Source organism: Cupressus sempervirens, chromosome 7 (genome assembly GCF_028749045.1).
Source record: "Cupressus sempervirens isolate cs-2001-9-10 chromosome 7, ASM2874904v1, whole genome shotgun sequence".
Classification (NCBI taxonomy): domain Eukaryota; kingdom Viridiplantae; phylum Streptophyta; class Pinopsida; order Cupressales; family Cupressaceae; genus Cupressus; species Cupressus sempervirens.
The window spans coordinates 371,773,464-371,788,882 of NC_143124.1; positions in this window are offsets into that span (position 1 = coordinate 371,773,464).

The window sequence follows — 15,419 nt, forward strand, 5'->3', positions numbered from 1 at the left end:
GTAAATCTAACCAACCTCTACAAAAACTGATGTAACTTTTGTTGTAGATAAGATAAAGACTTTAAAGAAAATGTAATGGAACACTAACTCAATCATATATCTAACCATACCAAACTTTCACTCCTATAGGCCATACAAAATTGAAACAATAGAGAAAAAAGCATAAATTTTGAGTTTTATTTCAATGTTTGTTGTTCACCCATCTGTAAAATGGGGTTCTCCTCATGTGAAAACCTTAAATAGATGTCCTCCAATGGTCACAACCACTTATCAACACTAAAACTAATCATTTTAAACACTAATCAACAAGAACACTAAAATATTAAACTCAATCATAACAAAAGATAGATTATTATACTCAAACTGATCATGAAAAACACTAGCTCATTGGTCAAGTTGATCACAAATAAGTACATATATCTAGTATGGTTGGATAGATTTATGAAAATTATTTTTTTTGCACTTAGAATGAGGTTCTAATTCACTATACAACTCAAGATATTCCCATTTTACTAACTGTTGTCCCCATTTTGTGTCATTGCCTAGGGTTTCATCTATTTTCCCTCATATCTTGAGATTCCACCATGGGAAATTAATGACCCTTGGTGGAATCTGAGTTAGGACAATTTTTTTTATGTTCTTTTTGGTTTTAGGTCAAAATAATGAGGCTAGAGAGAAAAACTAGATGCCCTAGGCATGCAAGATCCATGTGCATGCTAGAAATTCGTAGCAACATCTTCCATAACTCACTACAAAGAAGGTTTCAAGGCTTAAAAATTGGTTTTTGATAATATTACATGATCCCCCTCATGTTCCAATTTCTAGATTGATTTTTTTCTCAAGGGGTAGGGTACTTCCTTTTTTAATAGATGCCTAATTTCCTACATTCCTAAGTGAGCCTTAAAAAACTCAATTGTTTCATACTTCTTTTGAGATCCCAAGGCTTTAGTATGTTGTATAAAACCAAAAAAGGTATCCAAATAAGTGATTCTTTTCTTTGGTTTGTGAGGATATGTTTTTGATTTTCCATGTTCAACGCTACAAGTCTAGTCTTGAGTTTGTGAAGCAATTAGCCAATGAAAGTTGCATAGTTTGAATCTAATGTTGGATTCATGTTAGTTTTGACCTAAATAGACCCTTTACATGCTTGGAAGTCACGCCTGGTCCTTATTTTTAGTTGTTGAGTTTTGTGTCAAATAAGCCTTGTGATGCCCTTAAGACCAACTATTGATTAGTTGTCTTTGTAATAGGTTTTCCTTGTGATTGGAGATTCCTAGGAGTGGTTGGGTTGCAATAACCAATACCATCTTATCAAGCACTTGTGATAGGTGTTTTGGGCTGATTGGATTAACAACAACACTCATTGTTCCTTAACCTTCAATGAAGAGGATTCTAGGAACCTTGTCCGTTCCCACTACCTGTTCCATTGCATCAAAGTGGTATTAGAGCCATGTCTCTTACTAAAGAGGAAGAAATACCTTTAAGGAGGAACAATCTAAGGTTGTAGACCTTGATCCATTTGTGATGATGTAAAAAGAGAAAAAATGCATAAAATGTTGTCCTCTTACATAAAATGGTGTCCTCTTGCATTTTTCTCCACATTTTTTCATAACATCAAGAAAATAAATTAAATATTAGGATACCCATTTTTCTTCTCTATAACATATCAAAAGATGAGATATGGTTGTTTTGGACCAAGTCTCTGCTGTTATAGTATGGGCCACCTTTTAGGTATAAAAACGAGCAATATAGGTATTTTTCAAGGAAAAAAAATATTTTTATGTTTCTTAAAAGGTTATAAAGGTCCTTAGGGTCATTAGGTTAAGTTTTAGGCATCTAGGAGTTAAGATGTCAAAAATTGCAAAAGTTGTCAAAGCAAAATTGCAAAAATGCTGACAACTTTGCAAGAGTTTGAGAATTGGTGAAGGGCTAAGCATTTGGAAATAAGTTATTTTACTATTTCCAAACTTTTTCCAAGTTTTAGAATTTGAATCAAGCGAAAAATGTAAAAATTGCACTTTTTGTGCAAAGTTGCATTGTTGAAAGTTGTAAAAGTTGCTAAAATTTGTAACTTAGTGGAAAAAGGGTCATGAGATCAAATTATCCATTCCATTAGCTCCATGTGGCTAGAGAAACCCTATCCCCAACCTCATCCCATCCCTTTGAGTGCTTGAACATTCTTGGGCACGTCAAACCAGAATGTCCGTAAGGGTCACTAAATGCCATAGGGCTGCGATCTTTGATGGGGCATATCTTAGAGCTCGTGTGAGGCATGAATGCGATTCTAGTTCTTATAGGACCATGTTGTGGAGACTTACAATAAAATTTCTCTCTTTTTAGAGATCATACTGCATTTTGATTTTGACACGCCATCTCGGGTGATGCTCAAACTTGTAGTATTGGCTAGTACAAAGTTGCCAACTGCCAAATCTCTCTCACCTTTCATCGTGGGATCAAACTGTCTACTCCATTAGATCTAAGTGGTTGGGTAAACCCTATCCCCAACCTCATCCCATCTCATTCAGTTCTCAAATATTCTTGGGTACGCCGAACCAAAATGTCCCTAAGGGTCACTAAATGCCATAGGGCTACAATCTTTGACGGGGCATATCTTGGAGCTCGTGCAAGGTATGGATAGGATTCTAGTTCCTATAGGATCATACTCTATTTTAATTTTTTGATGCCATCTCATGTGATGCTAAACTTTGTAGTGTTGGCCAGTATAAAGTTGTTAACTGCAAAAATCTCTCTCACCTTTCGTCATGGGATCAAACTGTCTTCTCTATTAGCTCTGGGTGGATAGGAAAACCCTATCCCCAGCCTTGTCCCATCCCATTCAGCACTCCAACTTTCTCAGGCATGCCAAACTAGAATGTCCCTAAGAGTCACTAAATGCCATAGAGCTACAATCTTTGACGGGGCATATCTCAGAGCTTGTGCAAGGTATGGATGCAATTCTAGTTCCTATAGGACCTTGTTGTAGATAACTACAATAAACTCTCTCTCTTTTTAGAGATCATACTCCATTTTGATTTTGTGATGCCATCTCGAGTGATGCTAAAACTTGTAGTATTGGCCAGTACAAAGTTGCTGACTACCAAATCTCTCTCACCTTTTGTCGTGGAATCAAATCATCTACTCCATTAGCTCTAGGTGGCTGGGTAAACCCTATCCCCAACCTCCTCCCATCATGTTTAGTGCTTGAAAATTATCGGGCATGTGTTGAACCAAAACATCCCTAAGGGTCACCAAATGCCATAGAACTGCAATCTTTGACAGGGCATATCTTAGAGCTCATGCAAGGTATGGATGCGATTCTAGTTCTTATAGGACCATGTTGTAGAGACCTATACTAACCTCTCTCACTTTTTGGAGATCATACTCCATTTTTATTTTGCAACACCATCTCAAGTGATGCTAAAACTTGTAGTGTTGGCCAGTACAAAGTTGCCAACTACTAAATCTCTCTCACCTTTCATCGTGGGATAAAACTCTCTACTCCATTAGCTCTAAGTGATCAGGTAAATCCTATCACTAACCTTGTCCCATCCTATTTAGCACTTGAATATTCTCGGGCATGCTGAACTGAAATGATCCTAAGGGTCACTAAATACCATAGGGATGCAATCTTTGACGGGGCATATCTCGAAGCTCTTGCAAGGTATGGATGTGATTCTAGTTCTTATAAGATTGTGTTGCAGAGACCTATAGTAACCTCTCTCAATTTTTTGAGATCTTACTCTATTTTGATTTTGCGATGCCATCTCAGGGGATGCTAAAACTTGTAGTGTTGGTCAGTACAAAGTTGCTAATTGCCAAATCTCTCTCACCTTTCCTCCTATGATTGAATCAATTATTTTGTTAGCTTTGGGTGGCTAGGTAAACACTAGCCCACACCTCTTCTCATCCCGTTGAGCACTTGAACATTCTCGAGCATGCTAAACCGAAACATCCCTAACAAATATAATGACACATTAAGGGGCTCACATGAGTTCATAAGTTAATATTTATCTCCCTCACATTGAAAATATCATGGAGAAAACATGGTGTGATGTGTAGAAGGATAAGATTATAAAGGGCTCATAAATTTTCCTCCTCGTCATAACTCGTGATCTTAAGGGTTTATTAGAGGTAGGCTTAATATGGCACATATTCTAATGTGCCATAGGTTTATAAGATTGTGTCAAAACTATCAAAGGAATGATAGAGATCACTATTTTGCATCATTATGAGGGTTTACGAAGGAATAATCAATGCATCACTATAGAGACAATGTTAATGATAATCAATGCATAAGGTAAGGGCATTACAAAGGAATGAGATAAAAAGAAAATATTCAAGGCAAAAATAGTGAGTGTGATGAATTTTTTTTAAAATCTTTGTAGTAGTTAGTTTTTTCTTCATTAATGTTTCATTAAATCTTGAGAATCCTATTACATACACCCTATTTTTCAGAGTGTTAGAATCAACATAAGTGTAGCATTAAAAATATTCATCCAATTTTCGGGTAGAAATGGGGAAATTTTGTGCGAGCATGTTTGTTAAATTCTCATAAAAAATGTGATGTCATCTTTTCCACTCACATTAGGGCTAAAGGTGGGTTGTATTTAGCATAGGTGAAACACCAAGATAGTCTAGATTCAAAGAACTAGGAATTAGTTGCATCATAATTGTCTCAACATGATGCCATAAAAATATTCCTCTTCAAAGTTTTTCTCCTCCTTAATTGCAACAAGTCTGAGTCCACAAGTTGCTATGGGATGGATCGTATTGTTGTTTTTGGGATAATATTTTAATATGCCCAAACATAATGAATGAGTGATAATAGCTCTTTGCATTTAGACAGGGAATTAGAAGTTAAATTTATCTATCTTGTCTTTAAGTAGTTCAAAATTGATTTCATTTTTTTCTATTGATTTTGTAGCACATTGGAATTGTGGTTGACTTTTTCAAAGGTAATTCTTACCATTTGGCAGCACATATAAATACTTTACGATTCTTTAAAAAATGATGAAAAACTATTGATGACTAGACCTACCATATAAATTTTATATATTAGGTTGTTTAAAAAAAGGAATTATTTTCTTTAATGTTTCATCCTAAGAAAATGTTTTAGAAATCACATATTGTTGAATTGATTGCTTTATTATTTGTTTCACTGGCAATAATGCACAAAAAGTTAGTATCAATACTAAATAGAATAAAACTAAAACAAATACTTGTTTTTAATTTTAATCATTTTATAATCATAAGAAAGTGTTACTTATATATATTTAGTTGGTCAAATTCTTTTGGATTGGTTAATGGATTAATGTCGAGCTTCCAATTGTTGACCGACCCATTTAATGAGACCAAGCTAGTTAAAAGTTTATTGGGGATACTTTTGGATGACTTTATGACATTATTGACACTCCATCCCCAACTCATAAATAAGGAAAAATATGGAAAAGATGACATGATCTTGGGTTGAAGTAAAATCTCAAGAAGTGTTGCACTTCATGAGCCATAAGAAACCTATGTGTACATTCCCCAACTTATAACGAAGGGTTGGATATAAAGGCTCCATACGCTGGCTCAAAAGTGGGAGCCAAGGATGTAACCATGCATGCATTGGCATAGTCTCCCTAAAAGGATCCCAAGTATCTACTACTATTATTAATTTGGGCATCACTATATGATCCATAATGTTATGAAGTACTAAAACATGTAGTAACTTCTCCTATGTCTCCAGAAAATGTAGCATAGGTTCAGGGTCCCTTGACTCCTAGGAATTTGTAGCAGCTGTTCTCAGTACTATAAGTTTAACTTCAATGAAGAGTTGAGTATAAGGATTTGAAGAGGCAAGTTCTACTTCTATGTAAATGCCAAAATCATGAGGCTCGTTCAAACCATGCAAAGGATGTTGAAGTGGTTCCCAACCTTAAAACACTCTTATAAACAATGCCAAAGCTAAACATTATGAATAATAGAGAACGTATTATCTAGTGTAGTACAAGATTGAGTAATTCTATGGTGTAGAAGCACCCCATCAAACCAAGGAGTCATAAGTTCTTCTCCCATCAAAATGAATAGTTTTAAGGTCTTCTAGTCTTTTTCAAACTTGTTTTTAGCATGTTTGGTTGTTTTTAGGCTTTCTTGCATTTAGACCCTATTGTGTGAACCCTTGAACAACTTTGGTATTTCTATAAACTGGTTGATTCATGAGGTGACAAGGTTTTAGTAGTCTCCTAGGGTCTTGTTAGAAGTCATAGGAGGTGTTAGGATCTTTAGAAGTCTTTATAAAGTCATAAAAAGCAAAATAAGTTAAATAACTAGGGTAATAATATAACATTTATGCAATCATATGGATTTTTGTTTGTAATGGCTCCCTCCAACAATCACAACCTTTGAAAATCGATTGGACCAATTGGAGGAAGATCTTCATAAGCCCTTATAGGAAAGTGGAAGACATAGATTGTACTTTTTCTTTGAAATCAATAAAGAAACCATCATTTTTCTTGCAAAAAGACTAATTTTTGTGCATTGTACAGACCGTATGGATCAGGGGGCCTAGAAAGTTAGTTTTTATTCAATCCTACAAAGTCACCTTTCAAATGAGCCCAATCTGTTCACTTGATTCACTGGGAGGTTGGAGATATAAGGTTTTTTGTAAAAGTTGCTTTCAAACCATAACCACTTAGGTTTTTGTAAAAGAATGTTGATTTATCCCATTTCCACCATTGGAAAATTCTAATTTTTGGTGGAATGGGAGATTATCAAATTTACATTAAGATTTTGGTGGTTTCTAGGCTGGAGCAGATGGTGGCTATATGAAATTTTCACAAATGAGTTGGCAATACCATGTGACAACTCTGCTACATTATGGAATTTGTGAATTTTCATGCCTTGGTTTTTGAACCAGTTAGTGAAACTTTGGAATCTACCTTCCCTTGTCCTACCCTAATTATTTGATGCATTGGTTTGGTCTTTCTCACTAAATTTTTGGTACTTCCTTTGTTAAGGCGACCTAATTGAGGCAATTAGGCCTATATAACAGTCCAATTTTTGAAGGCTTGTAAATGGCTTTAGAACTTGCCATTTTGGGAATATAAAAAAATCAATAAAGGGTAATTGGAATGCCAATTAGTTCTTGAGGTCTTTTGGAAGATATGGTACTTGTTGCCTAATTTGTCTTTGGAAGGGCTAGTAGCCCAGATGCTGCATTTTGAGGATAGAGTTATGAAATTCATGGTTGGGTTGTTGTTTGGCCATGGTTCCTTGGTTTTAGTGTTGGGATGAACCCCTTAACATGATGATCAACCATATTTGTGAGAATCCACCATTCATGGATGTGAATCCAGGTTTGCTAGCATAAAGTTGTAAGGATTAATGATGATCCCTTAGTGTTATTGTTGTGTCAAGGTGTAGAAGTTTGAGTGTATTGTTAGAAATGCTTTAGAATAACTGAGAGGGGGGGTGAATTAGCTATTCAAGGTCCAAATATCCAATTCAAACTTTTTGCTAAGTGTAGTGATTCCATTGAACCATTCATTGATCCAATCTGAAACATTTCTAATTAGTAGGTTACTGTGAATCAGCATGCAAACATAACACATGACATAGTGATTCATGTGGAAACCTATTTTGGGAAAAACCACCACTAACATGCTACTCAATTCTCACTCTTTTGAAGTGATGCCCTTTGAAAGGCCTGCCCTATTAAAGGCTACAACAAAATGTTAAATGTGACTTGGTTAAAGGATTTAACCACCCTGTTAGAAGTGGGCCTTGTTAGAGGACTTTGAAACATTCACTTGGAATGTCACCTTATTAAAGGATTTACAAATGGCTATTAAACCAACCTGAGTCCATAGGATTTCCATTTACCCTAACTGATACATTTGCTAGAGAGTAACAATAAGGGGTTTTGACCTGATTACAATATACAACTTATCTTGTAGATCTTAGATCACTTCTCATCTCTTAACAATTTTCTTGGATTTGGTCTCTGTAACACTGATAGCTTTTCTACCCTTCAAGCTTCATCTCCTTGAGTCTCCATACTCATACCAGTGCAGTCATCTCTCCTTTGACCACTTATCGAAGCAGAGTCTCTATACTCTGTTCTTCCTCCTTGAAACCTATCAATCACTTTAGCAACTCTAGCCAGCAACCTCTGCTTCAAGGTTTGTGATTCCTTAAATAAAAGTATGGAATCCTCTTTCTTGCTTGATTCTTCCCTCCTTTAATTTTGGTTCAGATGGATTAGGTAGGATTCATTGAATCTAACCCACATTTTGTTTCCTCTAGTAACATCTTCAAGAATCCTCTTGAATTTTCCCAAAAATGGTTTACATAGATTTTTGTGCCACCAGCTCATCATCCTTATCCTCTATCAGGTTCATAGAATTCTAGATAACAACTATGTCATCTCAGATCTGACGAATCTATGACTTTTCACATAATGCAGTAGCTCGACACTATTGAAAAACTGGCACTCGGTACACACTGTGTTACTTGACACCCACTATGAATTCATTTGACATTCACTATATTTTACTAGCACTTGACACCTAAAGTTCACTTGGCATCTGATCTTACTCAGCATTTGAACTTCACTCCACACCTGAAGTTCACTCGACATTTGATCTTACTTGGCATTTGAACTTCACTCAACAAACACTAGGATTTTTTGAACTTCTCTCATACCATGCTCTAGGGGCTTGCTTCAAATGATAAATTGCTTTGTGCAGTTTGCAAACCATATCCTTGTTCTTGTCATCAACAAATCCATCTGGTTGTTCTATATAGACTTCCTCTTCTAGTATATCATTCAAAAAAGTAGACTTCATATCCATTTGGTAGACTTTAAATCCTTTGTAGGTAGCATATGCAAGTAGTGTTCTTACTCCGTCCATTCTAGCAATAGGGGCAAATGTTTGTCCATAATCTAATCCTTCTTCTTGTGCATAGCTTTTGCAAACTAGTATAGCCTTGTTTCTTGTGATCTCTCCATTCTCACCAAGTTTTTTCTTAAACACCCACTTCGCACCAATTACATTGTTATCAGCTGGTCTAGGAACTAGGGTCCATGTTTTGTTCTTCTCAATTTGATCTATCTCCTCTTTAATAGCTTTATACCAGTCATCATCTTGTAGTGCACCATTCACTATCTTAGTTTCAATCTTGCTCATCAGACATTATTCATTCCTTACTCTATTCCTTGTCAATGGTCTAGCATCCTTGTCACCAATGATTTGTTTTGTAGGATGGTGTCTTCTCACATACTTGGCTAATCTTGGTTCTGTTCTTCTTTCCATATTTGATCCTTAAGCTTTAGATTCATTTTGCTCTTCTCCAATTGGTATTTCATCATCTTTTCCATGTGTATTGATTTTAGAGTTAGAATGAGCATTGTGTTCATTCTGTAGCTCGGCTTTTGAATCCAGGTCAGCATTTACTCATTGTGACTCAACTAATACTAAAATTTATTGCTGATTCACAACTTTATTTGCAGAATTATCTTCAAAAGTCATTCCTTCATAGAAGTATACAAAAGATATATATTATTTTGATTTCTTGGATTCATCAACTTGGACTTCTACATGCTCATAAAAATTTACATTTGCACTTTCCACAATCTTGTTAGTGTTGGCATTCAAACATTTATATGTGTAAGAATTTGCCTAAGGGAAAAATCTACCCAAGAACTAAGAACTGAAACACAAGCACAAATGTAGACCAAAGTGAGAGTATGATCAGAATAACAATGTATTCAATAACTTGATTCATAAGAGTACACTAGGAGTGCCTGAATATAAAGGCCTCAGGAGAGCTTCTAGAATGCATAGAAATTAGCATCATGATGTGTCATACAATCGAGCACGTGTCCACTAGATATGGATTATCCTCCATTAAGCACGAAAGTAAGTACGGTGATGTGAGGATAAGCCTACAAGGGTGGGACACACAAAAAAGTGTTGTAGACACCATGTGCTCAAATAAAGTTGCATACTCTTGTGTTGTCAACATGACAACTCACAAGGTGTGTAAACTCCTAAGTGTCTCACAAATAAAAATAATAAAATAATACAAAATAATTAAATAATGCATTAACCTAAGTAAACTTAAGTAAGTGTAATAAGTAAAGTACTAAGTTACACCAACACCCCCCCTTAAGTGCAACTAAGGGGAATGCCCTTAAGCTTACGAACTAAGATGAAGATGCATAATGGGTCCCAACTACTCGGCCATATAAGGTACCCATGTACATAATGAAAATGCAATCTCCCATAAAGCTGGGAAAGAGGGAAAGCCTCATGGGAAAAACCCTCCCCATTACAACATACATCCAGTATATACTAAAGAGAATGAAAGAAGGAAGAGAGACAGAATAGGCTCCCCCCCCCCCCCCCCCCCAAAAAAAGAAGAATACCAACAAGTGAAAACTCCTCCAATGAAGAAGCTGGTCCAAGAATGCCCAAGGTACAGTCCTGAAGATGTATGGTGGCCCTGAAACCTGCTCAGGTATCCCTGTACTAATGCTAAAGTTCACCCCTTCCAATTGTGTTGAAAAGAATGAATGCAGATCTGTCAAGGATGTCTGCTAAACCTATTCCACTGAACCATCTCTCTCCTCTACTGAAAAAGAGACCTCCACTAATTGTTGTTCATAAGGATCCACAATCATGCCAACCTATGAAGATTGATCATGTAGAGAATGGGCATGAAGGTTAGAGTGAGCCCTCGCAACAACTGTAGAAGAATTATCATCAATGAGAAGATGTAATTCCTCAAGTCTGTCTCCCAAGTCAACTAAAGCTGGAGCTGGAAGACGAGATGTACCATGCTATGATGGACCTTTCACTGTGGCAATGTAAGCACATGGACTAGATTGATGTGACCTCTCACTACAACTATCGAGAGAACCCCATGTGTCTGAACCTATTGAAACACTATCACTGGTGTTACTATCAATATCCACTATGTATGAAGTGCGGAGAGGAGTAGGGGACAAGCTGGGAGAACTTTCCTCAAAGTGAACATCCTTCTTCATGAAAATCTCATGAGTCTCTAGATCCATAAGTTTGTAAGCCTTTGCATTATCTTCATAACCAATAAAGGTACAAGACCTAGGTGTCGGTGCCTTGCAACTCTTGGAAGATAGGTTTGCCCATGCTGGACAATTGAAGACTTGAGGGTAACTCACAACTAGTTTTCTACCGCACCATGCCTCAAAAGGAGTCTTTTCATCTAAGGCTGGATGAGGAGACCTGTTAAGTATGTGAGTAGCACTGTTAATGGCTTCAACTTCAAGTGTTTGATCAAGAGACTTGGCCTTTATCATGCAACTTGCTGTGGTCTTGAGAGTCCTAATCCTCATTTCTGCAACATCTCTCTTGAGCGGACTGAATGCTGGTGAGTTATGAAGATCAATCCCCTCAATTTTGCAAAATTTCTTAAGTCTCCTGTCAACATATATGTTCTCATTGTCCACTCTTAATACTTTGATGGCTTTCCTTGACTTGTGTTCAACATGAGTCTTGAATTCTTGAAGTTTATGTACTACTTCATTCTTATGATGAAGGAAAAAGACCCAAGTGAATCTTGAAAAGTCATCAACAAATGCAAGTATGTAGTGGCCTTGGCTGACTGAAGTCACTGCAAACAGTCCTGCTAATACCATGTGAACTAGCTGAAGAACAACTGGAGCTTGAGAAGACTTCCCTTTATCATACTTTCCCTTGAGATACATATCCACTGAACAATATGAACACTCCCCCTTAGAAAAGCCGATGTTGGGTAGACCTTTGACCATGTGTTTTGAGCAAAGTTGTTGAAGAGAGTGGAAGTCAAGGTGACCAAACCACTCATGCCATAAGTTGTTGTTTAAATTAGAGTGAGCTATCAAGGCTGAAGAAGAACTCTTAGGCACAAAATGGGAAAAGGAGTATAACCTCTTGTCATCATTGACTTTCCCAACTATAATAATGAATCATCTTTCAGGCTATGCACCATCACTGAATCAGGAAGGAAGTCAACCTTATGACTATCTCCAAGGTGAGTGATTTGGTAAACTGATAGTAGATTGGAGGTTAGATTTGGAACATAGAGAACATTTTTGAACTCCCCATCTTCAATTTCTACATGTCCTTTTCCTTCAACTTCCATCTTAGCATCATCTCCCACAAAGATGTGTGGTACCTTTGACTGCTTCAATGAAGAAAAGTCTTCCCTTGAAGAACCCATGTCGTAAGAGGCACTTGAGTCAAGTATCCATTCCGAAGAAGAATTTGAGTTTTCCATAATTGCTTGACCTTTAACCTTTGAAGAGTAAGGAGTAGAATCCTTGGAAGTACCTGGCACTTGAATCTTATTCTTCTTGAGTAGATTTTCTAACTCATCGATTCTTTTTGTTTTGCAATGATGCTCATCATGATTTGGCTTTTTGCAATATCCACAAAAGAGTTTGTCCTTCTTGTCATTACTTCCTTTCTTGTTTGAAGAAGAATTGCCTTGTTGAGAGGAGTCATGTTGTGTCTCAGATTATGTTTTCTACTTCCATTGCTTTTTCTTGTTGTTGCTTTTTCCCCCTTGCCTAGATGTGTGATCATCACGAGCCACTAAGGCTTTGGTCTTAGATGACTTGAGAAGTCCAAAATCAACCAAGTGAGATTGTTCAACAATCAACATGTCTGCAAATCCATCAAAGGAAGGCTTCTAGTAAGCAGATCCCATGGTCAACTTGTGAGTATTAAAACTTGAAACAAAGTTAGCATACTCAGTAGGTAGCTTTTTCAGGATGTGATGTATCAACCTATCATCCTTCATGGGATTTCCACAATCTTTAAGAAGTGCCCTATACTCATTGAATTTAATGATATAATCCTAAATTGTATCATAATTTTTAGGATCTAAGAGAAGTAGATCATCCTCAATCTGAACTCCCTTTTCTTCATCCACTTTACCATACAACTATTCAAGTTTATCCAAAGCTTCCTCAAATTCTGAACAATTGTTAATGTGGAAGAGAAGATCACTATGTACACAACTCCTGATAACACCTAAAGCTTGTAGGTTTTGTCTTTTCCAATCAATGAGCTCTTTAGCATTAGTAGGTTGGGTAATTGTACCATCAACATACAAACTATATCCTTTTTCCATTAATCTACTCCATGCAATATCTTTCCATGTAGAATAGTTGCATGAAGTTAAAGGAGGACATTTAAAACCCATGATGTAGAAATGAAAGAGCACAAAATAGATACACAAAAAATATAGTACACATCCCCCCCTTTTCACTCAATCAAAAGACCCCCCCAAAAGAGATGCTTTTGGCACTTTATAAGTAGTGTGTTTACAATGGGCCACTTGTCAAAATGAACATAGTGGAATTTTTTATTTGAATTTTACAACTGCCTTATAAGGCTAAAATCTATCACTTAAGCACTTTAGCTTAGTTTTACAACAATTTTAAAAAGAATGAAAGCTTTAGAATGCCAAAGAAGGCCTAATTCTGAAAGTGAGAAGTTTTTCCACACAACCCTAGAATCTAACTTTAGATTTTGAAAGTAGATGAAAAAATACACACTTTCAAAAAAAATAGAACTTGAAAAAGTGACTAGATGTGCCCGTACGGAGCTTTTGAAGTTGCAAAACACAGGATTATGTAGGTACAGTCGCCAAAAAAACAATTTTTGCAAAATCTATGCACCAAAATTAGAACAAAACACCACCACTAGAAAATTTAAGAAATTCTACCTGATTTCAAAAAAAATTGCACTTGAGTCAGAGTTCGGATGTCCAAGTTATGAGCTTGCAAAGTCAAGCTGCCAAACTGAAAAACAATCTGGAGAGGGGTTTGGAGGAGAAACTGTGATTCTAAATTTGACAGTCAAATGGCCATCAAAATAGTTCAAGAATGCCCTGGAATGATGTTCAAATGGGCATCAAATTTAATATAGTGTTCTGCTGACGTCAGCGAAATTTTGGCCGGAGATGATGTTAGCTGCTGATTTGTCACCACCACACTGTACGGACATGTAAAAAAATAATCGACGTGGAAGGCTTATGTGTCACACTGACATGTGACTTTGAATTCACCTCTGGGGTAGCGAGCCACATGGCAGACAGGTGGATGCTGATTGTGAGGTTGATTGAACAGGTGGCAGAGGATGACATGTCCTAGTGTACAGATGACTGGACACAGGTCCAACATGGTAGACAGGGCCGCATTGGCGGAGAATCTGCATTGGTGAAGGAATATTCGCTACTCTATCCACATGGGTTTAGGAGGATGCTGCCATAGATTTGCAGATAGCACCGCATGTCGCGAGCGTGATAGCCGACGATTTGTTGTGGCATCGCCGATCGCTAGAGACTAGAGATGCAGGTGCCAATTTTTTGTAGAATGATCCCACATGCATGGGATATGTGGTGTGCAGAGTGTATAAGGGAAAGCTGCCGCAGATCTTTCAACGCAGATATGTGGGCAGTGGCGACGTACACTGGATCTGTCACGATCGGTGGATATGCGAAATGCTGGTAGTGCATTGTTGTATTCACCGATTATGTGTTGACTACACTAGTTGGTTTGAAATGTGCTGAAAATTGGCAATTGATGCGGTTGATTAAGGGTCTTTCGGTTGATGGTGTTTGGATTTGACTTGGTTGAACACTAAAGTTGTAGGTACGGCCCGAGATTAAGCTAAAAATTAAAATCCTGCAAAAAATAATAATATCCATCAAATGTGCAGTACGAGATCTGACAGCCCGTACTGTGAAAATATTTTCTCTGACAAATAGAGTAATTTTGTAAAATGCTTTCAAAAATTGCAGAGAAAAAATAAATTGAGATTTGAGAAATAATCAAATAGATCCGAAAAAAGATCATACCGAAATTGCAAATTAGTGCCTCCGAATTCCGATTTGCAAAAAAATTTTGCCTCACGGTCGACTATGGTCCAAGGTAGGTGTGCTTATAGTCCATTTTCACCAGTTTAACATTTCAAATGCAATGGAAGGTCAGATTTGATGCTAGATGCTCCCAATTTTTGCAGCACTCCGAATTCGGGTTGAGGTGATGAAGCAAGAAGTCTCGAATGACTTGCGATGAGAAAGTCTCCAAGCTCTGATACCATGTAAGAATTTTCCTAAGGGAAAAATTCACCCAAGAACTAAGAACTCAAACACAAGTACAACTATAGACCAAAGAGAGAGTATGATCAAAATAACAATGTATTCAATAACTTGATTCATAAGAGTACACTAGGAGTGCCTAAATATAAAGACCTTAGGAGAGCTTCTAGAATGCATAGAAGTTAGCATCATGATGTGTCATACAACCAAGCACATGTCCACTAGATATGGATTATCCTCCATTAAGCACGGAAGTAAGTGCAATGATGTGAGGATAAGCCTACAAGGGTGGGACACGCAAA